At 40.9% G+C, this 26904-nt stretch overlaps 16 non-coding genes across 16 annotated transcripts; 5 read left to right on the top strand and 11 right to left on the bottom strand.

The window, feature by feature from the left end:
- Positions 1-4904: 4904 nt before the first annotated feature.
- Positions 4905-4975, bottom strand: TRNAG-GCC (transfer RNA glycine (anticodon GCC)). The gene has a single exon. It is a non-coding gene; the product is annotated as a tRNA-Gly (tRNA).
- A 156-nt stretch (positions 4976-5131) lies between these two features.
- TRNAK-CUU (transfer RNA lysine (anticodon CUU)) lies at positions 5132-5204 on the top strand. The gene has a single exon. It is a non-coding gene; the product is annotated as a tRNA-Lys (tRNA).
- An 821-nt stretch (positions 5205-6025) lies between these two features.
- TRNAG-GCC (transfer RNA glycine (anticodon GCC)) lies at positions 6026-6096 on the bottom strand. Its single transcript has one exon. It is a non-coding gene; the product is annotated as a tRNA-Gly (tRNA).
- Positions 6097-6252: 156 nt separating this feature from the next.
- On the top strand, positions 6253-6325 carry TRNAK-CUU (transfer RNA lysine (anticodon CUU)). Its single transcript has one exon. It is a non-coding gene; the product is annotated as a tRNA-Lys (tRNA).
- Positions 6326-7146: 821 nt separating this feature from the next.
- TRNAG-GCC (transfer RNA glycine (anticodon GCC)) lies at positions 7147-7217 on the bottom strand. The gene has a single exon. It is a non-coding gene; the product is annotated as a tRNA-Gly (tRNA).
- Positions 7218-7373: 156 nt separating this feature from the next.
- Positions 7374-7446, top strand: TRNAK-CUU (transfer RNA lysine (anticodon CUU)). The gene has a single exon. It is a non-coding gene; the product is annotated as a tRNA-Lys (tRNA).
- Positions 7447-8634: 1188 nt separating this feature from the next.
- On the bottom strand, positions 8635-8705 carry TRNAG-GCC (transfer RNA glycine (anticodon GCC)). Its single transcript has one exon. It is a non-coding gene; the product is annotated as a tRNA-Gly (tRNA).
- A 1051-nt stretch (positions 8706-9756) lies between these two features.
- TRNAG-GCC (transfer RNA glycine (anticodon GCC)) lies at positions 9757-9827 on the bottom strand. The gene has a single exon. It is a non-coding gene; the product is annotated as a tRNA-Gly (tRNA).
- Positions 9828-20011: 10184 nt separating this feature from the next.
- On the bottom strand, positions 20012-20082 carry TRNAG-GCC (transfer RNA glycine (anticodon GCC)). Its single transcript has one exon. It is a non-coding gene; the product is annotated as a tRNA-Gly (tRNA).
- A 683-nt stretch (positions 20083-20765) lies between these two features.
- TRNAG-GCC (transfer RNA glycine (anticodon GCC)) lies at positions 20766-20836 on the bottom strand. The gene has a single exon. It is a non-coding gene; the product is annotated as a tRNA-Gly (tRNA).
- A 1277-nt stretch (positions 20837-22113) lies between these two features.
- TRNAK-CUU (transfer RNA lysine (anticodon CUU)) lies at positions 22114-22186 on the top strand. Its single transcript has one exon. It is a non-coding gene; the product is annotated as a tRNA-Lys (tRNA).
- Positions 22187-23006: 820 nt separating this feature from the next.
- TRNAG-GCC (transfer RNA glycine (anticodon GCC)) lies at positions 23007-23077 on the bottom strand. Its single transcript has one exon. It is a non-coding gene; the product is annotated as a tRNA-Gly (tRNA).
- Positions 23078-24127: 1050 nt separating this feature from the next.
- Positions 24128-24198, bottom strand: TRNAG-GCC (transfer RNA glycine (anticodon GCC)). The gene has a single exon. It is a non-coding gene; the product is annotated as a tRNA-Gly (tRNA).
- A 156-nt stretch (positions 24199-24354) lies between these two features.
- On the top strand, positions 24355-24427 carry TRNAK-CUU (transfer RNA lysine (anticodon CUU)). Its single transcript has one exon. It is a non-coding gene; the product is annotated as a tRNA-Lys (tRNA).
- An 821-nt stretch (positions 24428-25248) lies between these two features.
- Positions 25249-25319, bottom strand: TRNAG-GCC (transfer RNA glycine (anticodon GCC)). Its single transcript has one exon. It is a non-coding gene; the product is annotated as a tRNA-Gly (tRNA).
- Positions 25320-26369: 1050 nt separating this feature from the next.
- TRNAG-GCC (transfer RNA glycine (anticodon GCC)) lies at positions 26370-26440 on the bottom strand. Its single transcript has one exon. It is a non-coding gene; the product is annotated as a tRNA-Gly (tRNA).
- Positions 26441-26904: the final 464 nt, after the last annotated feature.

The following is a 26904-nucleotide window of genomic DNA, read 5'->3' as shown; positions in this document are numbered from 1 at the left end:
GTTACTGTTATACTTTTTTTTTGATTAGCCTTATGGGGGGGGGGGAAGGGGATTTTGTTATCATATATTGCACTTCCTTAAATTGTGTTACCCTGGGTGAGTCTCAGGCCCAGTACATGGCTGGGGGGTCCTGCTGCTTGCATTGGTAGTTATTAACTGATTGCCCTCACGACTAGTTAGGGTTAGGAGGTTCTTTCCCCCTTTTTTTTTTTTCTCTTCTCTTGACCTTTCTGGTCTTGTAGTTACGAGGTTAGGGTTAAAAGTATGCCACAGTTCGGGGAGGTATACAGGGAGGGGGTGTATTATGTTGGGATTGTTTTTTCTATGTTTTTCTCTTTCTTCTTTCTTCTTCTATTCACCTGTCATGCAATGTGTATTTGGCCACTATGCCCGTGTGAGGAGGGTGGGGCGTTTGCTGATGTGAAAACTGTGGCATATGCAGTCCTCCAAGATGGCTACGGTATTGTAACTGCATCCATATTCTCATACTCTATAACCCAACATGACACAGCTTAATATTTTAACCTGGAACGTCCGGGGACTAAACGATAGAGTTAAACGCTCCCTAGTTCTTAAAATGGTCCGTCAATATGGCTCGGACATTACCTGCCTAGTCGAGACCCACCTGGAGGGAAATAGATTGCTGTCTTTACGTAGGCCCTGGGTGGGATGGACATACCATGCCTCCCACACTACTCACTCAAGGGGGGTTTCGGTACTAATTAATAAATCGGTACAATTTGTATTGCTCAGTGTTAAGACGGACCCACTGGGTAGATACGTCTTCCTGCATTGCAGGTTGTACTCGCAACCCTTCTTTATACTGGCGGTGTATGTCCCTCCCCCCTTTAATTATGACGTTTTAAAACATGCGGCTACCTATGTGGCCCAATCCCCTGCTACTCCAGTTATATGCCTCGGGGACTTTAATAAACTAATGAACCCTGGTTTGGATAGGTGGTGGCCGCCTGGTTCCGACCCTCCAGGTGATCGCCCCTCGAGGTTTGCGAACTATGTGGAGTCACTTGGTCTGCGAGATGCTTGGCGACAGAAAAATCCAGCTGTCCCCCAATTCTCCTGCTTCTCCAGGACTCACCACTCCTTCTCGCGCATAGACCTGGCCCTGGTTTCCCCCTCAGTATTACCTAGGCTCCGAACTGTGTGTTATAAGTCGCGGGGCGTCTCGGACCACTCTCCTTTACTACTAACGGTGGAGATGGAGTGCCAGAGGGGACAGTCCTTTTGGAAACTGCACCCCTCTTGGTTGTTGCAGTTTGGGGAATCCTCGGGTCTCCAGACACTATGGGAGGGATACTTTGGGGCTAATATTGGCACCGCCCCCGTTCCAGTAGTGTGGGATGCATTCAAGGCATACTTGAGGGGCACTCTCATATCTAAAATTGCTTCCATCAAGCGTACACATAGAAATAAGGGCATTGAGCTGGAGGAAGAGTGTCGGCGCACGGAGTTGGTGCACCTGGGGAGTGGTTCGGGGGAGTCTAGAGTGAGGTGGGAGCTGGCACAGAGCGCCTGGGTTTCCCACCTAGAGGAGCATAATGCCCGCAGCCTATTATTTAAATCCCACAGATTATACATGAATGCGGATAAGACAGGCAGCCTTCTAGCCCACCTAGTGCATTCAGACCGCCCAGCCAACTCAATCGCACAGATCTATGACCCTGATGGAGTATTGAGGACATCCACTGGTGAGATAGCTGAAGTGTTCCTGAATTTTTATCAGGACCTGTATAGCTCAAGACTAGACTGCCCGCAGGGGGAGCTGTTTGACTATCTGGACCGAGTTGACCTGCCTGTGTTATCCGAGGAGGCCATGTCCTCTCTTGAAGCCCCTATCACGGTTGTCGAAATAGAGACTGCGATTAGGTCCTTTCCCGGGGGGAAGGCTCCGGGCGTGGACGGGGTTCCGATGGAACTTTACAGGTCGTACTTGGACCTGTTTGCCCCTCAATTATTAAAATTGTTCAACGGCCTTTTTGATATTAATGCGATGCCGAACTCTATGTCAGAAGCCATTATAGTGGTTATACCTAAGCCCGGCAAAAACCCTAATTACCCCGACTCTTACAGACCCATTTCGTTAATCACCACCGACGCCAAGATTCTGGCAAAGGTCCTGGCTATTCGGCTGAATGGGGTGATATTGTCCATTATTCACCCGGACCAAACTGGTTTTATGCCAGGTATGTCTACCAGTACGAATTTGAGGCGGCTGTTCACACATATCCAGGCTACTCACACGGAGGAGACTCACTCTGCTGTTGTGTCATTCGACGCCAATAAGGCCTTCGACTCCGTTGAGTGGCCTTATTTATGGCAGGTAATGCGACGCATGGGCTTTGGCCCACAATACCTAAAATGGGTACAGTTGTTATACCTCCGTCCGATGGCCAGGATATCTGTCAATAATCATATCTCACCCCCTTTTGCCCTGGGGAGGGGCACTAGACAGGGATGTCCTCTCTCCCCTGGTCTCTTTGCAGTGGCTATTGAACCACTCGCCTGTATTCTCAGAAATCATCAGGATATAGTTGGATTTCAGCTGGGACAGAGGACAGATAAAGTGGCACTCTATGCTGATGACTTACTCCTTTTCCTAAAAGACTACAGGCTGTCTGTGCCAATTGCGTTACAGCTGATGGAGGAATTTGGCAGATTCTCCGGTCTTACTGTGAATTGGTCCAAGTCATCCATAATGCCCTTGCGTGGTCCCCCACCCTTAGATACGGGCGCCCCTCTCCCGCTTAGTTGGGTGTCACAATTTAAATATCTGGGGATAACAATTACTAATGATAGCCGGGACTTCATTCCCAAGAATTTACAGCCACTCCTATCCACTATTAAAGATAAAACATCGGTGTGGACTAAATTACCCCTGAATGTCATAGGTAGGGTCAATCTGGTTAAAATGATCCTACAACCTAAGATATTATATGTCTTGCTACAATCTCCAGTGTATGTGCCGGCCTCTTTCTTTAGACACTTAAACAGCTTGCTATCTACATTGATATGGGCGAATAAACGTCCTAGAATTAGCATTAACACCCTCACCAGACCAAGGGCTGACGGGGGTCTGGCTCTGCCCCAGTTCAGGGTGTATTACTATGCCAGCCAATTCTCACACCTCAGGCATTGGTTACAGGTCACTGACCAGACTTCACTTCCGGTTGCATTTCTGCATCAAACTTGCCCCTCTGTCTCACCCCCACAGCTGCTCCTGGGTGGGAGGATCCCTAGGGGTGCTCCCCCATTGGTGGTTCAGGCCATTAGGGTTTGGCAGGAGGTCCAGTCTCTGACGGGGTACACTGCTATAGATCCCGAGGCCCCCCTCTGGCATTCCGTCAAACTGACTGAACTCGCCTGCCTGTCGGGCAGGAGTCTGTGGTCATCTGGAGGGGTGGTGACGATAGGACAGCTATATGAGGCCAACATACTAAAATCTTTTCAGCAGCTAAAGGAGGAGTACGGGTTGTCTCAGGTATATTTTTTTAGATATTTACAGCTGCGCCACGCACTAAATACTCAATTCAATAACAGTCCCCCTGTACTGTTATCCTCTCCAGCAAAAATATTCCTGGCTAATCTGGGGCAGATTAAAACAGTATCTTTGGCCTACTCGTTTATGCTATCTTTCCTACACAAGGGTTCACTACCCTCCCTAAAAGCCAAGTGGGAGGCAGATGTGGGTGGTTTTGAGGAGGAAGAATGGGAGGAGGCACTGGCACTACCACGACACGCCACAGTCTCCGCCAGAGTCCAGCAAGTCCAGCTATTCATTTTACATAGAACATACCTGACTCCGTGCGCTCTGGTTAGATTCGGTGGCCGAGCCTCCCCGGACTGCCCAAAATGTCATTCCTCACAGGGGACCCTATGGCACTTGCTTTGGGATTGCCCCCTGGTTAGCTCTTATTGGGTTGCTGTCAAAACAACGATTATATCCACTGGGATCTCTGGGCAGGCTCTGACACCTAAAATGTGTATGCTGGGAAGCAAAGAAAATACCCCTCTGACTAGTATAGAGGGTCAATATGTGATTAACCTATGCTCCCTAGCCAAGGTTGTAATAGCCAGACATTGGATGGCTGGTCAGGGCCCTACACTGGTGGAGTGGAAGGCTCTAGTCAACGTCACCGTGCAACACGAAAAATATGTTTATATGTCTCGCGGCACTCTGCCTAAATTTGAAAAAATTTGGAATAGGTGGTTGCAGTCCCCGCACTCCTCACACTCTTGAAACCGTTGGCAAGTGTTGATAACCACGGCATGTCAATAAACACTGTGTGAATAAGTGAATGCAATACCTCACACGGGATGGAATTCCTACTGTACACATTCAACACATGACAGATGTACTTTTTATCTTTCTCTTCACTTCTCTCTCTTCTTCTTTCCCCTTTACTAAGTATTTTAGTATATAATTAAAAAATGGAATTATTGATATCCAGCCAGAACAGAGCAGGGACACCTCATCCTTTCATAAACAATTGTTTTATTGTACTCCAAATGAATATACATCGTGACAGCATTATATATTAACATAATGTAAAGCCCAGTAAGTTAGGCTGGCTAATTGTTATTATCCTTGACTTCCATTTATGTATATATTTCAAATCGATGCTCTGTCTTGTACTTACAACCTGTTGAATAAAAATACTTTATTTAAAAAAAAAAAAGAGTCATATGCTTTTAGTACAACATTTGTTTGGTGTTTATTCCCTTTTCAGATTCAGACCTCTCTCTTGGCAGGTGGGAATTCTACCACTAAACCACAAGATTCTACCATTAATTTATTGTATGTGGAATTCTATACCTGCACCACCAAAATGCAAAGAGCCAGACACTCTTTAACAAAATATACCATAATTTCAGTAAAACTTGAGTACTGCATTGGCCGGGAATCGAACCCGGGCCTCCCGCGTGGCAGGCGAGAATTCTACCACTGAACAACCAATGCTTCACATTTTACTTCACGGTTACTTACCCATTTTCCTCAATGTGTGAAACCAAGCATGCATCTCAGTGTACTGAATGTGGTAGCCTAGATCTACTTTAATAGCTTGTATTGCACTCCTTGGCTTGAGTGGCCTTTTTGTCACAACACAGTAACCAAGCCTGGCTAGCTCAGTCGGTAGAGCATGAGACTCTTAATCTCAGGGTCGTGGGTTCGAGCCCCACGTTGGGCGGTGTTTTTTCCCAGAATTCTACAGGCGAGATCTCTGTCACTACACAACCAAACGTGTTTTATTTGAAACTTAAAAGAGGTGTACATCAGTGTGTGAAACCAAGCAGGAATCTCAGGATCTACTAAATGTGGAAACCTTGCTTTGGTTTTATAAATTGAAGGGCAATCCTTGCCTTGCCATGATGCCATAACACTGTAAAAAAGCCTAGCTATCTGAGTCAATAGCGAATAAGACTCCAAATCTAAGAGTCATTTGCTTTGAGCACAACATTGGGTGGTGTTTATTCCCTTTTCAGATCCATGCCTCCCTCATGGCAGGCGAGAATTCTACCACTAAACCACAAGATTCTACCACTAAATCATTGTATGTTAAATTCTATACCTGCACCACAAAAATGCAAAGAGCCAGGCACTCTTTAACAAAATATATCGCTGTTTCAGGTGTACATCAGTGGGTGAAACCATGCAGGAATATCAGGATCTACTGAATGTGGAAACTTTGCTTTGGTTTAATAGTGCAGATTGAAGAGCAAGCGTTGCCTTGCCTTGATGCTACAACACTGTAACAAAGCCTGGCCAGCTTAGTCAATAGAAATAAAACTCCCAAGCTAAGAGTCATATGCTTTTAGTACAACATTTGTTTGGTGTTTATTCCCTTTTCAGATCCAGACCTCTCTCTTGGCAGGTGGGAATTCTACCACTAAACCACAAGATTCTAACATTAATTTATTGTATGTGGAATTCTATACCTGCACCACCAAAAAGCAAAGAGCCAGACACTCTTTAACAAAATATACCATAATTTCAGTAAAACTTGAGTACTGCATTGGCCGGGAATCGAACCCGGGCCTCCCGCGTGGCAGGCGAGAATTCTACCACTGAACAACCAATGCTTCACATTTTACTTCACGGTTACTTACCCATTTTCCTCAATTTGTGAAACCAAGCATGCATCTCAGTGTACTGAATGTGGTAGCCTAGATCTACTTTAATAGCTTGTAGGGCACTCCTTGGCTTGAGTGGCCTTTTTGTCACACAACAGTAACCAAGCCTGGCTAGCTCAGTCGGTAGAGCATGAGACTCTTAATCTCAGGGTCGTGGGTTCGAGCCCCACGTTGGGCGGTGTTTTTTCCCAGAATTCTACAGGCGAGATCTCTGTCACTACACAACCAAACGTGTTTTATTTGAAACTTAAAAGAGGTGTACATCAGTGTGTGAAACCAAGCAGGAATCTCAGGATCTACTAAATGTGGAAACCTTGCTTTGGTTTTATAAATTGAAGGGCAATCCTTGCCTTGCCATGATGCCATAACACTGTAAAAAAGCCTAGCTATCTGAGTCAATAGCGAATAAGACTCCAAATCTAAGAGTCATTTGCTTTGAGCACAACATTGGGTGGTGTTTATTCCCTTTTCAGATCCATGCCTCCCTCATGGCAGGCGAGAATTCTACCACTAAACCACAAGATTCTACCACTAAATCATTGTATGTTAAATTCTATACCTGCACCACCAAAATGCAAAGAGCCAGGCACTCTTTAACAAAATATATCGCTGTTTCAGGTGTACATCAGTGGGTGAAACCATGCAGGAATATCAGGATCTACTGAATGTGGAAACTTTGCTTTGGTTTAATAGTGTAGATTGAAGAGCAAGCATTGCCTTGCCTTGATGCTACAACACTGTAACAAAGCCTGGCCAGCTTAGTCAATAGAAATAAAACTCCCAAGCTAAGAGTCATATGCTTTTAGTACAACATTTGTTTGGTGTTTATTCCCTTTTCAGATCCAGACCTCTCTCTTGGCAGGTGGGAATTCTACCACTAAACCACAAGATTCTACCATTAATTTATTGTATGTGGAATTCTATACCTGCACCACCAAAATGCAAAGAGCCAGACACTCTTTAACAAAATATACCATAATTTCAGTAAAACTTGAGTACTGCATTGGCCGGGAATCGAACCCGGGCCTCCCGCGTGGCAGGCGAGAATTCTACCACTGAACAACCAATGCTTCACATTTTACTTCACGGTTACTTACCCATTTTCCTCAATGTGTGAAACCAAGCATGCATCTCAGTGTACTGAATGTGGTAGCCTAGATCTACTTTAATAGCTTGTATTGCACTCCTTGGCTTGAGTGGCCTTTTTGTCACATCACAGTAACCAAGCCTGGCTAGCTCAGTCGGTAGAGCATGAGACTCTTAATCTCAGGGTCGTGGGTTCGAGCCCCACGTTGGGCGGTGTTTTTTCCCAGAATTCTACAGGCGAGATCTCTGTCACTACACAACCAAACGTGTTTTATTTGAAACTTAAAAGAGGTGTACATCAGTGTGTGAAACCAAGCAGGAATCTCAGGATCTACTAAATGTGGAAACCTTGCTTTGGTTTTATAAATTGAAGGGCAATCCTTGCCTTGCCATGATGCCATAACACTGTAAAAAAGCCTAGCTATCTGAGTCAATAGCGAATAAGACTCCAAATCTAAGAGTCATTTGCTTTGAGCACAACATTGGGTGGTGTTTATTCCCTTTTCAGATCCATGCCTCCCTCATGGCAGGTGAGAATTCTACCACTAAACCACAAGATTCTACCACTAAATCATTGTATGTTAAATTCTATACCTGCACCACCAAAATGCAAAGAGCCAGGCACTCTTTAACAAAATATATCACTGTTTCAGGTGTACATCAGTGGGTGAAACCATGCAGGAATATCAGGATCTACTGAATGTGGAAACTTTGCTTTGGTTTAATAGTGTAGATTGAAGAGCAAGCGTTGCCTTGCCTTGATGCTACAACACTGTAACAAAGCCTGGCCAGCTTAGTCAATAGAAATAAAACTCCCAAGCTAAGAGTCATATGCTTTTAGTACAACATTTGTTTGGTGTTTATTCCCTTTTCAGATCCAGACCTCTCTCTTGGCAGGTGGGAATTCTACCACTAAACCACAAGATTCTACCATTAATTTATTGTATGTGGAATTCTATACCTGCACCACCAAAATGCAAAGAGCCAAGCACTCTTTAACAAAATATATCGCTGTTTCAGGTGTACATCAGTGGGTGAAACCATGCAGGAATATCAGGATCTACTGAATGTGGAAACTTTGCTTTGGTTTAATAGTGTAGATTGAAGAGCAAGCGTTGCCTTGCCTTGATGCTACAACACTGTAACAAAGCCTGGCCAGCTTAGTCAATAGAAATAAAACTCCCAAGCTAAGAGTCATATGCTTTTAGTACAACATTTGTTTGGTGTTTATTCCCTTTTCAGATCCAGACCTCTCTCTTGGCAGGTGGGAATTCTACCACTAAACCACAAGATTCTAACATTAATTTATTGTATGTGGAATTCTATACCTGCACCACCAAAAAGCAAAGAGCCAGACACTCTTTAACAAAATATACCATAATTTCAGTAAAACTTGAGTACTGCATTGGCCGGGAATCGAACCCGGGCCTCCCGCGTGGCAGGCGAGAATTCTACCACTGAACAACCAATGCTTCACATTTTACTTCACGGTTACTTACCCATTTTCCCTTAATTTGTTAAACCAAGCATGCATCTCAGTGTACTGAATGTGGTAGCCTAGATCTACTTTAATAGCTTGTAGGGCACTCCTTGGCTTGAGTGGCCTTTTTGTCACACAACAGTAACCAAGCCTGGCTAGCTCAGTCGGTAGAGCATGAGACTCTTAATCTCAGGGTCGTGGGTTCGAGCACCACGTTGGGCGGTGTTTTTTCCCAGAATTCTACAGGCGAGATCTCTGTCACTACACAACCAAACGTGTTTTATTTGAAACTTAAAAGAGGTGTACATCAGTGTGTGAAACCAAGCAGGAATCTCAGGATCTACTAAATGTGGAAACCTTGCTTTGGTTTTATAAATTGAAGGGCAATCCTTGCCTTGCCATGATGCCATAACACTGTAAAAAAGCCTAGCTATCTGAGTCAATAGCGAATAAGACTCCAAATCTAAGAGTCATTTGCTTTGAGCACAACATTGGGTGGTGTTTATTCCCTTTTCAGATCCATGCCTCCCTCATGGCAGGCGAGAATTCTACCACTAAACCACAAGATTCTACCACTAAATCATTGTATGTTAAATTCTATACCTGCACCACCAAAATGCAAAGAGCCAGGCACTCTTTAACAAAATATATTGCTGTTTCAGGTGTACATCAGTGGGTGAAACCATGCAGGAATATCAGGATCTACTGAATGTGGAAACTTTGCTTTGGTTTAATAGTGTAGATTGAAGAGCAAGCGTTGCCTTGCCTTGATGCTACAACACTGTAACAAAGCCTGGCCAGCTTAGTCAATAGAAATAAAACTCCCAAGCTAAGAGTCATATGCTTTTAGAACAACATTTGTTTGGTGTTTATTCCCTTTTCAGATCCAGACCTCTCTCTTGGCAGGTGGGAATTCTACCACTAAACCACAAGATTCTAACATTAATTTATTGTATGTGGAATTCTATACCTGCACCACCAAAAAGCAAAGAGCCAGACACTCTTTAACAAAATATACCATAATTTCAGTAAAACTTGAGTACTGCATTGGCCGGGAATCGAACCCGGGCCTCCCGCGTGGCAGGCGAGAATTCTACCACTGAACAACCAATGCTTCACATTTTACTTCACGGTTACAAACCCATTTTCCTCAATTTGTGAAACCAAGCATGCATCTCAGTGTACTGAATGTGGTAGCCTAGATCTACTTTAATAGCTTGTAGGGCACTCCTTGGCTTGAGTGGCCTTTTTGTCACACAACAGTAACCAAGCCTGGCTAGCTCGGTCGGTAGAGCATGAGACTCTTAATCTCAGGGTCGTGGGTTCGAGCCCCATGTTGGGCGGTGTTTTTTCCCAGAATTCTACAGGCGAGATCTCTGTCACTACACAACCAAACGTGTTTTATTTGAAACTTAAAAGAGGTGTACATCAGTGTGTGAAACCAAGCAGGAATCTCAGGATCTACTAAATGTGGAAACCTTGCTTTGGTTTTATAAATTGAAGGGCAATCCTTGCCTTGCCATGATGCCATAACACTGTAAAAAAGCCTAGCTATCTGAGTCAATAGCGAATAAGACTCCAAATCTAAGAGTCATTTGCTTTGAGCACAACATTGGGTGGTGTTTATTCGCTTTTCAGATCCATGCCTCCCTCATGGCAGGCGAGAATTCTACCACTAAACCACAAGATTCTACCACTAAATCATTGTATGTTAAATTCTATACCTGCACCACCAAAATGCAAAGAGCCAGCCACTCTTTAACAAAATATATCGCTGTTTCAGGTGTACATCAGTGGGTGAAACCATGCAGGAATATCAGGATCTACTGAATGTGGAAACTTTGCTTTGGTTTAATAGTGTAGATTGAAGAGCAAGCGTTGCCTTGCCTTGATGCTACAACACTGTGTTGAAGCATGTTTATACCCCACATAGTGCTATCGCCATGCCCATGCAAGAAAGACATTTACCAGAAGTATTATAAAAGATATAATTATTTATTCTTCATCATACACAAGAATGTAATTCAATACAATACCACATAACAAGACATCTTCACGTCTCGGCTTCCCCATCACTGCTTATCTCCTTATGTGACACCCCCGACCACCATACGACAATCTGAACCTTGGGTGCAGTTGTGACTAGTTTTATAAGTTGAGGATAAGGGTGGACACTCTCACAGCTATCTCGTCATGCATGTCCATGTAAGGTAATTTTAACTGCGTGTAGAGAAGTTTGGCACAGATAATGGATATTTGTCCATTTTATCTGTATGTGTGCAAAAGGCTAAGTTCCCAAGAAAGTTCTAGAAGTATTACATAACATATTCTGTTGTTTTCAACAGAACATCTGGATTTCATTAGATAACTAAAAGATGCATATCATCTGGTCCACCAGGATCCAGAGCTGGGGAGATACATGATTATAGAATGGCTTGAATCATATACCTTTAACAATTCCACCCTTTGATCAGGGACATTATAGTGTACATGTTCCCTATCACTATCAAAATTGGTATTTTATCACAAGAATAAACTTTGTCACTGAACATCATTATTCTATACTTGGGAAACATGGCCTATGATCTACCCATGACTATCATGCATCATTTATAGTATTCTATCATTATATCATTTTCTATGTTTCTCCTTCATATCAGGAACTTGTAACATTATCAGTCAAACAGTTACAACAACATTTACTTTCAAACATTTAAAAAATATTCTCCGGATTGTATTGTTAAATAGTCCATTGCTTTTAGCATTTAGATCATGTCCATCATATTAAAAAAAGTCCTGTAAAGTTTAGTAACATTGTCCAGAAATTGTGCAAAGTCAATAATCTCTTGTTGATTGTCCAAATAACCACCATTTCCATACGTATAGATATTTGCCAAGGTGGTATCCATATGATTTTTCCTTGAGAATCGATAAATGGAATATATTTCCTTATAGCCGGAATAAAGTTTTTTAAACTGTAGTATTAACCTGTGAAAAGACTCCTTTCAACTCATCATGGGTTATGGTATTAAAACTTTGGTACGTATTTCTTTTATTCCCAAATAGTAAAACCTTCAAACTTTATTGGTAATCATTTCAAAACACATTTCCCCCAATATGGCGAATATTGTTTTAGCATAAGGAAAAAAACATCAAACTTAAGAACTATGGTGTAAACCATTATTCCTAACTTATAAATTTGAACTCTGGAACATTTTATGTTGAACCTTCATATGTAGTGTAAACTCAAATAATTTATCATTTCAATCTAGGGTGCATGTGATAAACTTAAAACCTTGAAAGTTAGTTTCACATTGTTCAGCGCATTGCGGAACATATGGCTTATGCATTGTGACAATTTTGTCGCAATATCCTGCATCAGCTTTCATCTCACTTATGATTTTGCTGAAACAAAATAATGATATCTTATATCAATCACAATCCTTTTTCACTAATTTTCTAAAGTAACTATTTAGTTATTTCATTATATAAACATATGGTGACATATGCATGTTATCACTCATCAATGGTGTGTTAATGCATACGCAACAATCAGTTGCATTCATTACCTACAGTATCCCATCATTGAATAATACTGTTGACTTACAAATTCTTTTGAATAATATACCACTTTATCCATACATCAGAGTATATCTTTTTCTCCTCTGATATGATCACCACTTCATCTTTCAAAGGGTATTGTACCCTATTCCTTATAAACGTTATTAAATGTTCGTGTTGACCTGCTTAGAAGGGACAAAGGAATTGGACTTAGTGAAATAACCCCTATCCATGCTACTGGACAGGAACTCAGACCAATAACCTCGACTAGGCCTCTCTCCAAGGTAGATCATTATAAATGCTGCAATGATGTCCATGATTACTCCACTCTAATGACTTGAATATTTTCCTTAACATTGTCCCGTAAGTATACAGTCAGTTAAAAGTGATGCTTTCCATCTTGATTGAAGAACTCTTATTAATATCATATAAGTCTCTGTTTAAGCACACAACATAGTCTCTGGTGATTTTTAAACTTGAACACAACATAGTCTCTGGTGATTTTGTAAACTGGAATCTCTCACCGTCTTTCCATACGACCTGCGACTCCAGGTTGATGTCCTTCTCAATAACTTTTATAGCCGTATCTGTTGTCAGCAATACTTGTCAAGGACAGTCCCATCAATCTGCAAGGGAACCTGAATGCAAGAAACTTCTCACCATAACATGGTCTCCAGCCTGTGTATCGTGCTCTGGACCAAATGAAGAAGTAGAATGGATCTCCTGTTGACTCGACGAAGGTCTTGTAACTGCATAACATGTTCTCCCAGCCTGTGTATCGTGCTCTGGACCAAATGAAGAAGTAGAATGGATCTCCTGTTGACTCAACAAAGGTCTTGTAACTGCTTAGATAGGTGGATAACATATTGAACAGTAAAATTATGTTGCAATTTAAAAGTCAGTCTTTAGATTAGTACTGTATCTGGTCTGCCATTCGACTTTATGTGGAGAGAGGTCAAGTGAAGGTACAGGTGTGGTATGAATCACTATTGCAGTGCTTCCGGTCATGCCATTCCTTTCTCCATTGTAAGAAACCTTCCTAACCACCCTTGGATAATCCGATATCTTTATATTGATTCTATACCCATCCTTTCACACATTCTTTGAAAAACATTTCCTATAGTTCCTTGGTCATTTTCTATGACACTTGATAAACCATATCTACATACCAATTCTTGTAAAATCTTTTTTCTGGCAGTAAACTGCTTAGTTTCAGACGCTTTAGGTCACGCCTCTAACATATAAACACTTTCATATACATACAAAAACCTTCTTTTCTGTACTGAATAAAATCAATAATCTTGATCTGCAACCTCTACAAATGGGACAACTATTTTAACTTAATAATTTAATTTCTCTTATTAAGTACTATTGTCTCTTAATTATTTCTTAAACAAATTGTACCTTTTATACATATACATTTATTCATTTTTATAACTCTTGGTAATTATTCTGATTATTCCTTTATTTTCTGACTTTATCCCATATATGCACTTATAACATTGAATAAAATATCAGATTTGTTAAGACACCTCCTATTGATGTTGAATGTTGTATGTGTCATGACATGGGAGGGACCTCCCTCAATTTCAATCAACCAATCATTCGTTACCCCTAGAAACTGCATACTTTGTCATAACTGTTTAATAACTGCATACTTTGTTTCATCAATGCTATTACAGTTTGTGAATGTCCCCCCCTATATCCCTATAGATTGTAAGCTTGCAGCAGGGCCCTCCTACCCCCGAGTCTGTCTGTTGTTACCCAGTTTGTCTTATCACTGTCTACTATTGTAAAGCGCAACGGAATCTGCTGCGCTATATAAGAAACTGTAAATAAATAAATAATAAATAAATAAAATAAAATGTGCATTATGATGCTTCCTATCAACACCAAACTCTTGCACTACTACTTCTCATAATATTGACTTAGCAAATTTATTTCAGCAATATGACATATTTATTTTTTTATTACTGCTGTTAATGACATCATGTGGAGTGAACCCATTGATCTCTCTTCTTCCCATTCTATGAATATTTATATATATCCCCCATTTGGGAAGAAGAAAACAATGCAACTGGTCAAATAATGACCTTCCTTTACTCATAACATATGATGTACCCTTAAATGTTGTTTTCTGCTAAAAACTTGCTAAAACCATTCTTAAATGCATTGATAATGCCTGCCAGTAGTACCTATGGCAGAGAGATTTTTTAAACCTTAATGATCCTCATTGTAATATATAATTTCCATAGGAATCATTCTGAGGATTCAAAATCAGCTTTTAATTACTGTTGTTCTTTGCTGGACAATTTCCAGTCTTATACTGTTATAACTCAGAGTTGCATCCTGAACTCTATTAGGCCTAACCGGTGTTTTATAAATTGGCACAATGCCATACCTTGCTTCTATGCATGTGTGTATAGATTTGTTTAAAGGAATCATAAACATCACCTCCTTTCAATACTACCATGTTCTGTTTGTGCATTGTTTGGCATTTGTGTGACTGCATGCAGAATTTTTGTTTTTTAAATATAATTCTTGTTGTCTCCACAACAAATCTAAGGTAATATCAACCAATAGCAATGGCTCTCAGCCATGTATAGCAGATAATACTTTTCTTTTCATCTCTTGCAACGTACTAAAATATTCAATTGTAATGATAATGCCATCATGAATTTATATTGACAATCCCTAATACAGTGTCATTAGTATTAGTATGCATTAGTAAGCACAGTATGCCTGAAACTTATTATAATTTGGTAAAGTTGTATGTGTTTCATTTTTCCTGATTCAATTTAATTTATTCTACGGAATAAATTGTTGTATGGGTATCCTGGTAAACTTCTTGGGATGTTTAACCATTTAAGAACCCCCCTTTTGAGGGTTTAAGTAATTTTGGCCTGGTGCCAAATAATGACTGTACGGGGTTAATCCTGTCAGTACTTTTTATATTTCTGCATCTGAAAGAAAACACAATTTTGTTAGAATCTGCAACCGATTCCTCACTTGGTAGCACATCAATCCTATAGTATTAGGATACCTGCAAAAATAAAACGCAAATTACAATCACATTAAACAAAATTAATATCGAGATCCCTATGTAACACACATCGGCTGGGATCTGCTCTGTAGGTCTCACTGTGTATTACTTGAATATGCCGTGTCTGGAATGATTCACATTAGGATGGGGTCAAATTACACCTCATCACTAAAATACTGAAAAGTTTTGAAAAAGTTCCTTTGTGAGAGGTAGATATTAACTCATATACAAACTCCATCTGTTGATGATAATCCAGCAATTAATGATATGCTGAGTACTGCTTTCTTATTTTTCAGCACAATTTGAAGCCGCTTAGTAAAACTTATAATGCACAGTATGACTTGTACGCTGTACTCAGCATTACAGCAGGGGCCCCCACCCTTGGAGATCTTAAGGATCGGCCCTGGCTTCACGCCCGGATCATGGCGTTGCGCCCAGAAAAGGAGAAAAAAATAAATAAATAAAAATGATAATTTCCCTTTTTTTTTTTTTTTTTTCAAACTCCGTGCATATGTTTAAGTAAATCATATCTATACATGTTATACATATGCTGGCTCGTTACACAAACCATCTATATACCCTGTCTCTGTAAATCCTATAACATCATTAGTAACATCACATTAGAGCAGCCGATAATCTGGCACAGTTCCAAATAACAAAAACTTTTTTTTTCTTTTAATATGAATATGAATTTCTGTAACATATCAACAGATGTCCTGCAAACTTTTATCTAATACATATACATATATTTATATATATATATATATATATATATATATATATATATATATCAAATCAACTTGGTTCTAGGGAGTCCACAGCGGCCATCCTGGCTGGTCCGTCCAACCCTAGAATCCCGTAAAATCACGGACGGGGTATTATTGCTCCGTGTTTTACTGTGCAATGTACTTTTAGTAATAATTGCTTCTGAGTTCAATCTGTTGATTATTTTTCCTTTACATGCAATAATTGCATTAAATCTTCAATGGATCTATGTTAATGTTCCCTCGTACCACCGCACTGATGCCAAACTCAAGCATGCTGGGTTTAACCCCTTTTTAACCATTTACAACACAGGCATTAGTATCAGCCGAGGAAGGGGAGGTGCACTGGCCAGATACACCCTCCCTGCCAATGTATTTGCAGACCATTATGCCATATCACATTAGTTGAATTTGATAATATATTATTTCTATTACATAAAACAATGCTTTGGAGGTTTTGACACACATTGCGGCATTAGAGGGAATGTATCCTTCTGACTTGCAGAAGACATATAACTAATATGAGCTGTCAGGCAATGCACCTTAAATGACGGTGAATATTCATTCAGTTACATAAACATTTCACGTGTGATTTCGATGGTCTGTCATATCTACCCGATATCTTCTGTTTTAGCCAGATAAAACAGGATAAATCAATTACCCACCCCAAGGGTAATAATGCATCTGCTAATTTATCAATTCAACACTATGCATCATAGTATTGAACAAAATTAGAGTTTTGCATTATTCCAAATGCCCAATTGGCATACAATCTGCTTGCCCCCCAAATGAAGAGATATTCGATCATTGTGGCTGTATCAATAAAAACTTCACGGTACGTCTACCGAATTGGGCGGATAAACAAGCGTAATCACCCTAGCACCAAATTGGTCTAAATTGGTCTAAAGTATTTTCCTCTCTGTCTGCAGACAGAGATATAATATAATACGATATCCTCTACCAATATCGTATTGGTGCACAGCTGCAGTTCTGTGCCCAACAAAGGTTGCCATACACAGGTAGATCTGTCCGGTCAGAACAAAAATCTAACCATGGATGAGAGCAAATGACAGCTGACCATTTGCTTGGACCTTATCAGTGCATGGACACCTTAAGACAGACACAAAATCACATGTTCAAATGTCAGAATATGGACTACAAAATGAGTATCTTTTATCCATTCTAAAATTGGAATTCATTCTAAATATAGCAGGATGCATATATAACATTTGTTTCTCTCATAAGACAATAAAATGAAACACAGAGATTCCTGTCTCTTGGCTGATTTGTCTCATACTGACAATACATTACATAATACACGTAGCACTGAAGGAGTTGCTACACTATCTTTCCCAAATACAACGGCATCAATTAATTTAAGCATGATAGCAATGTCACACTTTCCATGGTTCATGATTAATAATTTCACCAATTTACCTGATATATATATATATATATATATATATATATATATATATATATATATATATCGATATATTTATATACCTAGTGTATTCACCCTATTTATTTTTGCAAACACCCGTGTAGCTTTCCTAAGACTTATGGGACAGTGATCTATGTGATTTTACATTTTAACGATGGCGGTACTGTCTTAACTGACTTCACCTTGCCGCGTTAACCATAAGTAATACGGCAAAAGTAAAGATTGAACCATGCAGACCCCGTGAACGGCCGGTCCAACAAACATACTTTCACTCAAACCAAGCATACATATAAGGTGAACACAACAGGTACAGTATTTTCAATTTTAAATCTTTTTTTTTTCTTCATGTTCCTTCCGACATGAGCAGTGAAACAGCACTTTGGTCCCTCAAGATTCTATTTGGCATCATCTGAATTCTCACAAAGCAATCCTTAAACTGGTATCACATTACTGTTGGTATACAGTATTTGCTTTAAAATTCCCCTCTTTGAGGAATGCTTTATAAGAATTCAATTTGCAAACTCCCACTTTCTTTTTTCGAGCCCCCAAACTGTTGAAGCATGTTTATACCCCACATAGTGCTATCGCCATGCCCATGCAAGAAGGACATTTACCAGAAGTATTATAAAAGATATAATTATTTATTCTTCATCATACACAAGAATGTAATTCAATACAATACCACATAACAAGACATCTTCACGTCTCGGCTTCCCCATCACTGCTTATCTCCTTATGTGACACCCCCGACCACCATACGACAATCTGAACCTTGGGTGCAGTTGTGACTAGTTTTATAAGTTGAGGATAAGGGTGGACACTCTCACAGCTATCTCGTCATGCATGTCCATGTAAGGTAATTTTAACTGCGTGTAGAGAAGTTTGGCACAGATAATGGATATTTGTCCATTTTATCTGTATGTGTGCAAAAGGCTAAGTTCCCAAGAAAGTTCTAGAAGTATTACATAACATATTCTGTTGTTTTCAACAGAACATCTGGATTTCATTAGATAACTAAAAGATGCATGTCATCTGGTCCACCAGGATCCAGAGCTGGGGAGATACATGATTATAGAATGGCTTGAATCATATACCTTTAACAATTGTAACAAAGCCTGGCCAGCTTAGTCAATAGAAATAAAACTCCCAAGCTAAGAGTCATATGCTTTTAGTACAACATTTGTTTGGTGTTTATTCCCTTTTCAGATCCAGACCTCTCTCTTGGCAGGTGGGAATTCTACCACTAAACCACAAGATTCTAACATTAATTTATTGTATGTGGAATTCTATACCTGCACCACCAAAATGCAAAGAGCCAGGCACTCTTTAACAAAATATACCATAATTTCAGTAAAACTTGAGTACTGCATTGGCCGGGAATCGAACCCGGGCCTCCCGCGCGGCAGGCGAGAATTCTACCACTGAACAACCAATGCTTCACATTTTACTTCACGGTTACTTACCCATTTTCCTCAATGTGTGAAACCAAGCATGCATCTCAGTGTACTGAATGTGGTAGCCTAGATCTACTTTAATAGCTTGTAGGGCACTCCTTGGCTTGAGTGGCCTTTTTGTCACATCACAGTAACCAACCCTGGCTAGCTCAGTCGGTAGAGCATGAGACTTTTAATCTCAGGGTCGTGGGTTCGAGCCCCACGTTGGGCGGTGTTTTTTCCCAGAATTCTACAGGCGAGATCTCTGTCACTACACAACCAAACGTGTTTTATTTGAAACTTAAAAGAGGTGTACATCAGTGTGTGAAACCAAGCAGGAATCTCAGGATCTACTAAATGTGGAAACCTTGCTTTGGTTTTATAAATTGAAGGGCAATCCTTGCCTTGCCATGATGCCATAACACTGTAAAAAAGCCTAGCTATCTGAGTCAATAGCGAATAAGACTCCAAATCTAAGAGTCATTTGCTTTGAGCACAACATTGGGTGGTGTTTATTCCCTTTTCAGATCCATGCCTCCCTCATGGCAGGCGAGAATTCTACCACTAAACCACAAGATTCTACCACTAAATCATTGTATGTTAAATTCTATACCTGCACCACCAAAATGCAAAGAGCCAGGCACTCTTTAACAAAATATATCGCTGTTTCAGGTGTACATCAGTGGGTGAAACCATGCAGGAATATCAGGATCTACTAAATGTGGAAACTTTGCTTTGGTTTAATAGTGTAGATTGAAGAGCAAGCGTTGCCTTGCCTTGATGCTACAACACTGTAACAAAGCCTGGCCAGCTTAGTCAATAGAAATAAAACTCCCAAGCTAAGAGTCATATGCTTTTAGTACAACATTTGTTTGGTGTTTATTCCCTTTTCAGATCCAGACCTCTCTCTTGGCAGGTGGGAATTCTACCACTAAACCACAAGATTCTAACATTAATTTATTGTATGTGGAATTCTATACCTGCACCACCAAAATGCAAAGAGCCAGACACTCTTTAACAAAATATACCATAATTTCAGTAAAACTTGAGTACTGCATTGGCCGGGAATCGAACCCGGGCCTCCCGCGTGGCAGGCGAGAATTCTACCACTGAACAACCAATGCTTCACATTTTACTTCACGGTTACTTACCCATTTTCCTCAATGTGTGAAACCAAGCATGCATCTCAGTGTACTGAATGTGGTAGCCTAGATCTACTTTAATAGCTTGTATTGCACTCCTTGGCTTGAGTGGCCTTTTTGTCAAATCACAGTAACCAAGCCTTGCTAGCTCAGTCGGTAGAGCATGAGACTCTTAATTTCAGGCTCATGGGTTCGAGCCCCACGTTGGGCGGTGTTTTTTCCCAGAATTCTACAGGCGAGATCTCTGTCACTACACAACCAAACGTGTTTTATTTGAAACTTAAAAGAGGTGTACAACAGTGTGTGAAACCAAGCAGGAATCTCAGGATCTACTAAATGTGGAAACCTTGCTTTGGTTTTATAGATTGAAGGGCAATCCTTGCCTTGCCATGATGCCATAACACTGTAAAAAAGCCTAGCTATCTGAGTCAATAGCGAATAAGACTCCAAATCTAAGAGTCATTTGCTTTGAGCACAACATTGGGTGGTGTTTATTCCCTTTTCAGATCCATGCCTCCCTCATGGCAGGCGAGAATTCTACCACTAAACCACAAGATTCTACCACTAAATCATTGTATGTTGAATTCTATGCCTGCACCACCAAAATGCAAAGAGCCATGCTCTCTTTAACAAAATATACCATAATTTCAGTAAAACTTGAGTACTGCATTGGCCGGGAATCGAACCCGGGCCTCCCGCGTGGCAGGCGAGAATTCTACCACTGAACAACCAATGCTTCACATTTTAGTTCACGGTTACTTACCCATTTTCCTCAATGTGTGAAACCAAGCATGCATCTCAGTGTACTGAATGTGGTAGCCTAGATCTACTTTAATAGCTTGTATTGCACTCCTTGGCTTGAGTGGCCTTTTTGTCAAATCACAGTAACCAAGCCTGGCTAGCTCAGTCGGTAGAGTATGAGACTCTTAATTTCAGGCTCATGGGTTCGAGCCCCACGTTGGGCGGTGTTTTTTCCCAGAATTCTACAGGCGAGATCTCTGTCACTACACAACCAAACGTGTTTTATTTGAAACTTAAAAGAGGTGTACAACAGTGTGTGAAACCAAGCAGGAATCTCAGGATCTACTAAATGTGGAAACCTTGCTTTGGTTTTATAGATTGAAGGGCAATCCTTGCCTTGCCATGATGCCATAACACTGTAAAAAAGCCTAGCTATCTGAGTCAATAGCGAATAAGACTCCAAATCTAAGAGTCATTTGCTTTGAGCACAACATTGGTTGGTGTTTATTCCCTTTTCAGATCCATGCCTCCCTCATGGCAGGCGAGAATTCTACCACTAAACCACAAGATTCTACCACTAAATCATTGTATGTTGAATTCTATGCCTGCACCACCAAAATGCAAAGAGCCATGCACTCTTTAACAAAATATATCGCTGTTTCAGGTGTACATCAGTGGGTGAAACCATGCAGGAATATCAGGATCTACCGAATGTGGAAACTTTGCTTTGGTTTAGTAGTGTAGATTGAAGAGCAAGCGTTGCCTTGCCTTGATGCTACAACATTGTAACAAAGCCTGGCCAGCTTAGTCAATAGAAATAAAACTCCCAAGCTAAGAGTCATATGCTTTTAGTACAACATTTGTTTGGTGTTTATTCCCTTTTCAGATCCAGACCTCTCTCTTGGCAGGTGGGAATTCTACCACTAAACCACAAGATTCTACCATTAATTTATTGTATGTGGAATTCTATACCTGCACCACCAAAATGCAAAGAGCCAGCCACTCTTTAACAAAATATACCATAATTTCAGTGAAACTTGAGTACTGCATTGGCCGGGAATCGAACCCAGGCCTCCCGCGTGGCAGGCGAGAATTCTACCACTGAACAACCAATGCTTCACATTTTACTTCAAGGTTACTTACCCATTTTCCTCAATGTGTGAAACCAAGCATGCATCTCAGTGTACTGAATGTGGTAGCCTAGATCTACTTTAATAGCTTGTAGGGCACTCCTTGGCTTGAGTGGCCTTTTTGTCACATCACAGTAACCAAGCCTGGCTAGCTCAGTCGGTAGAGCATGAGACTCTTAATCTCAGGGTCGTGGGTTCGAGCCCCACGTTGGGCGGTGTTTTTTCCCAGAATTCTACAGGCGAGATCTCTGTCACTACACAACCAAACGTGTTTTATTTGAAACTTAAAAGAGGTGTACATCAGTGTGTGAAACCAAGCAGGAATCTCAGGATCTACAAAATGTGGAAACCTTGCTTTGGTTTTATAAATTGAAGGGCAATCCTTGCCTTGCCATGATGCCATAACACTGTAAAAAAAGCCTAGCTATCTGAGTCAATAGCGAATAAGACTCCAAATCTAAGAGTCATTTGCTTTGAGCACAACATTGGGTGGTGTTTATTCCCTTTTCAGATCCATGCCTCCCTCATGGCAGGCGAGAATTCTACCACTAAACCACAAGATTCTACCACTAAATCATTGTATGTTAAATTCTATACCTGCACCACCAAAATGCAAAGAGCCAGGCACTCTTTAACAAAATATATCGCTGTTTCAGGTGTACATCAGTGGGTGAAACCATGCAGGAATATCAGGATCTACTGAATGTGGAAACTTTGCTTTGGTTTAATAGTGTAGATTGAAGAGCAAGCGTTGCCTTGCCTTGATGCTACAACACTGTAACAAAGCCTGGCCAGCTTAGTCAATAGAAATAAAACTCCCAAGCTAAGAGTCATATGCTTTTAGTACAACATTTGTTTGGTGTTTATTCCCTTTTCAGATCCAGACCTCTCTCTTGGCAGGTGGGAATTCTACCACTAAACCACAAGATTCTAACATTAATTTATTGTATGTGGAATTCTATACCTGCACCACCAAAAAGCAAAGAGCCAGACACTCTTTAACAAAATATACCATAATTTCAGTAAAACGAGTACTGCATTGGCCGGGAATCGAACCCGGGCCTCCCGCGTGGCAGGCGAGAATTCTACCACTGAACAACCAATGCTTCACAATTTACTTCATGGTTACTTACCCATTTTCCTCAATTTGTGAAACCAAGCATGCATCTCAGTGTACTGAATGTGGTAGCCTAGATCTACTTTAATAGCTTGTAGGGCACTCCTTGGCTTGAGTGGCCTTTTTGTCACACAACAGTAACCAAGCCTGGCTAGCTCAGTCGGTAGAGCATGAGATTCTTAATCTCAGGGTCGTGGGTTCGAGCCCCACGTTGGGCGGTGTTTTTGCCCAGAATTCTACAGGCGAGATCTCTGTCACTACACAACCAAACGTGTTTTATTTGAAACTAAAAAGAGGTGTACATCAGTGTGTGAAACCAAGCAGGAATCTCAGGATCTACTAAATGTGGAAACCTTGCTTTGGTTTTATAAATTGAAGGGCAATCCTTGCCTTGCCATGATGCCATAACACTGTAAAAAAGCCTAGCTATCTGAGTCAATAGCGAATAAGACTCCAAATCTAAGAGTCATTTGCTTTGAGCACAACATTGGGTGGTGTTTATTCCCTTTTCAGATCCATGCCTCCCTCATGGCAGGTGAGAATTCTACCACTAAACCACAAGATTCTACCACTAAATCATTGTATGTTAAATTCTATACCTGCACCACCAAAATGCAAAGAGCCAGGCACTCTTTAACAAAATATATCGCTGTTTCAGGTGTACATCAGTGGGTGAAACCATGCAGGAATATCAGGATCTACTGAATGTGGAAACTTTGCTTTGGTTTAATAGTGTAGATTGAAGAGCAAGCGTTGCCTTGCCTTGATGCTACAACACTGTAACAAAGCCTGGCCAGCTTAGTCAATAGAAATAAAACTCCCAAGCTAAGAGTCATATGCTTTTAGTACAACATTTGTTTGGTGTTTATTCCCTTTTCAGATCCAGACCTCTCTCTTGGCAGGTGGGAATTCTACCACTAAACCACAAGATTCTACCATTAATTTATTGTATGTGGAATTCTATACCTGCACCACCAAAATGCAAAGAGCCAGACACTCTTTAACAAAATATACCATAATTTCAGTAAAACTTGAGTACTGCATTGGCCGGGAATCGAACCCGGGCCTCCCGCGTGGCAGGCGAGAATTCTACCACTGAACAACCAATGCTTCACATTTTACTTCACGGTTACTTACCCATTTTCCTCAATGTGTGAAACCAAGCATGCATCTCAGTGTACTGAATGTGGTAGCCTAGATCTACTTTAATAGCTTGTATTGCACTCATTGGCTTGAGTGGCCTTTTTGTCAAATCACAGTAACCAAGCCTGGCTAGCTCAGTCGGTAGAGCATGAGACTCTTAATCTCAGGGTCGTGGGTTCGAGCCCCACGTTGGGCGGTGTTTTTTCCCAGAATTCTACATGCGAGATCTCTGTCACTACACAACCAAACGTGTTTTATTTGAAACTTAAAAGAGGTGTACATCAGTGTGTGAAACCAAGCAGGAATCTCAGGATCTACTAAATGTGGAAACCTTGCTTTGGTTTTATAGATTGAAGGGCAATCCTTGCCTTGCCATGATGCCATAACACTGTAAAAAAGCCTAGCTATCTGAGTCAATAGCGAATAAGACTCCAAATCTAAGAGTCATTTGCTTTGAGCACAACATTGGGTGGTGTTTATTCCCTTTTCAGATCCATGCCTCCCTCATGGCAGGCGAGAATTCTACCACTAAACCACAAGATTCTACCACTAAATCATTGTATGTTGAATTCTATGCCTGCACCACCAAAATGCAAAGAGCCAGGCACTCTTTAACAAAATATATCGCTGTTTCAGGTGTACATCAGTGGGTGAAACCATGCAGGAATATCAGGATCTACTGAATGTGGAAACTTTGCTTTGGTTTAATAGTGTAGATTGAAGAGCAAGCGTTGCCTTGCCTTGATGCTACAACACTGTAACAAAGCCTGGCCAGCTTAGTCAATAGAAATAAAACTCCCAAGCTAAGAGTCATATGCTTTTAGTACAACATTTGTTTGGTGTTTATTCCCTTTTCAGATCCAGACCTCTCTCTTGGCAGGTGGGAATTCTACCACTAAACCACAAGATTCTAACATTAATTTATTGTATGTGGAATTCTATACCTGCACCACCAAAAAGCAAAGAGCCAGACACTCTTTAACAAAATATACCATAATTTCAGTAAAACTTGAGTACTGCATTGGCCGGGAATCGAACCCGGGCCTCCCGCGTGGCAGGCGAGAATTCTACCACTGAACAACCAATGCTTCACATTTTACTTCACGGTTACTTACCCATTTTCCTCAATTTGTGAAACCAAGCATGCATCTCAGTGTACTGAATGTGGTAGCCTAGATCTACTTTAATAGCTTGTAGGGCACTCCTTGGCTTGAGTGGCCTTTTTGTCACACAACAGTAACCAAGCCTGGCTAGCTCAGTCGGTAGAGCATGAGACTCTTAATCTGAGGGTCGTGGGTTCGAGCCCCACGTTGGGCGGTGTTTTTTCCCAGAATTCTACAGGCGAGATCTCTGTCACTACACAACCAAACGTGTTTTATTTGAAACTTAAAAGAGGTGTACATCAGTGTGTGAAACCAAGCAGGAATCTCAGGATCTACTAAATGTGGAAACCTAGCTTTGGTTTTATAGATTGAAGGGCAATCCTTGCCTTGCCATGATGCCATAACACTGTAAAAAAGCCTAGTTATCTGAGTCAATAGCGAATAAGACTCCAAATCTAAGAGTCATTTGCTTTGAGCACAACATTGGGTGGTGTTTATTCCCTTTTCAGATCCATGCCTCCCTCATAGCAGGCGAGAATTCTACCACTAAACTACAAGATTCTACCACTAAATCATTGTATGTTGAATTCTATACCTGCACCACCAAAATGCAAAGAGCCAGGCACTCTTTAACAAAATATATCGCTGTTTCAGGTGTACATCAGTGGGTGAAACCATGCAGGAATATCAGGATCTACTGAATGTGGAAACTTTGCTTTGGTTTAATAGTGTAGATTGAAGAGCAAGCGTTGCCTTGCCTTGATGCTACAACACTGTAACAAAGCCTGGCCAGCTTAGTCAATAGAAATAAAACTCCCAAGCTAAGAGTCATATGCTTTTAGTACAACATTTGTTTGGTGTTTATTCCCTTTTCAGATCCAGACCTCTCTCTTGGCAGGTGGGAATTCTACCACTTAACCACAAGACTCTAACATTAATTTATTGTATGTGGAATTCTATACCTGCACCACCAAAATGCAAAGAGCCAGACACTCTTTAACAAAATATACCAAAATTTCAGTAAAACTTGAGTACTGCATTGGCCGGGAATCGAACCCGGGCCTCCCGCGTGGCAGGCGAGAATTCTACCACTGAACAACCAATGCTTCACATTTTACTTCACGGTTACTTACCCATTTTCCTCAATTTGTGAAACCAAGCATGCATCTCAGTGTACTGAATGTGGTAGCCTAGATCTACTTTAATAGCTTGTAGGGCACTCCTTGGCTTGAGTGGCCTTTTTGTCACACAACAGTAACCAAGCCTGGCTAGCTCAGTCGGTAGAGCATGAGACTCTTAATCTGAGGGTCGTGGGTTCGAGCCCCACGTTGGGCGGTGTTTTTTCCCAGAATTCTACAGGCGAGATCTCTGTCACTACACAACCAAACGTGTTTTATTTGAAACTTAAAAGAGGTGTACATCAGTGTGTGAAACCAAGCAGGAATCTCAGGATCTACTAAATGTGGAAACCTAGCTTTGGTTTTATAGATTGAAGGGCAATCCTTGCCTTGCCATGATGCCATAACACTGTAAAAAAGCCTAGTTATCTGAGTCAATAGCGAATAAGACT

The sequence above is a fragment of the Crinia signifera genome, chromosome 3 (genome assembly GCF_055691185.1).
Source record: "Crinia signifera chromosome 3, ASM5569118v1, whole genome shotgun sequence".
Taxonomy (NCBI): Eukaryota; Metazoa; Chordata; class Amphibia; order Anura; family Myobatrachidae; genus Crinia; species Crinia signifera.
This window is presented reverse-complemented; position numbering and strand designations above follow the sequence as displayed.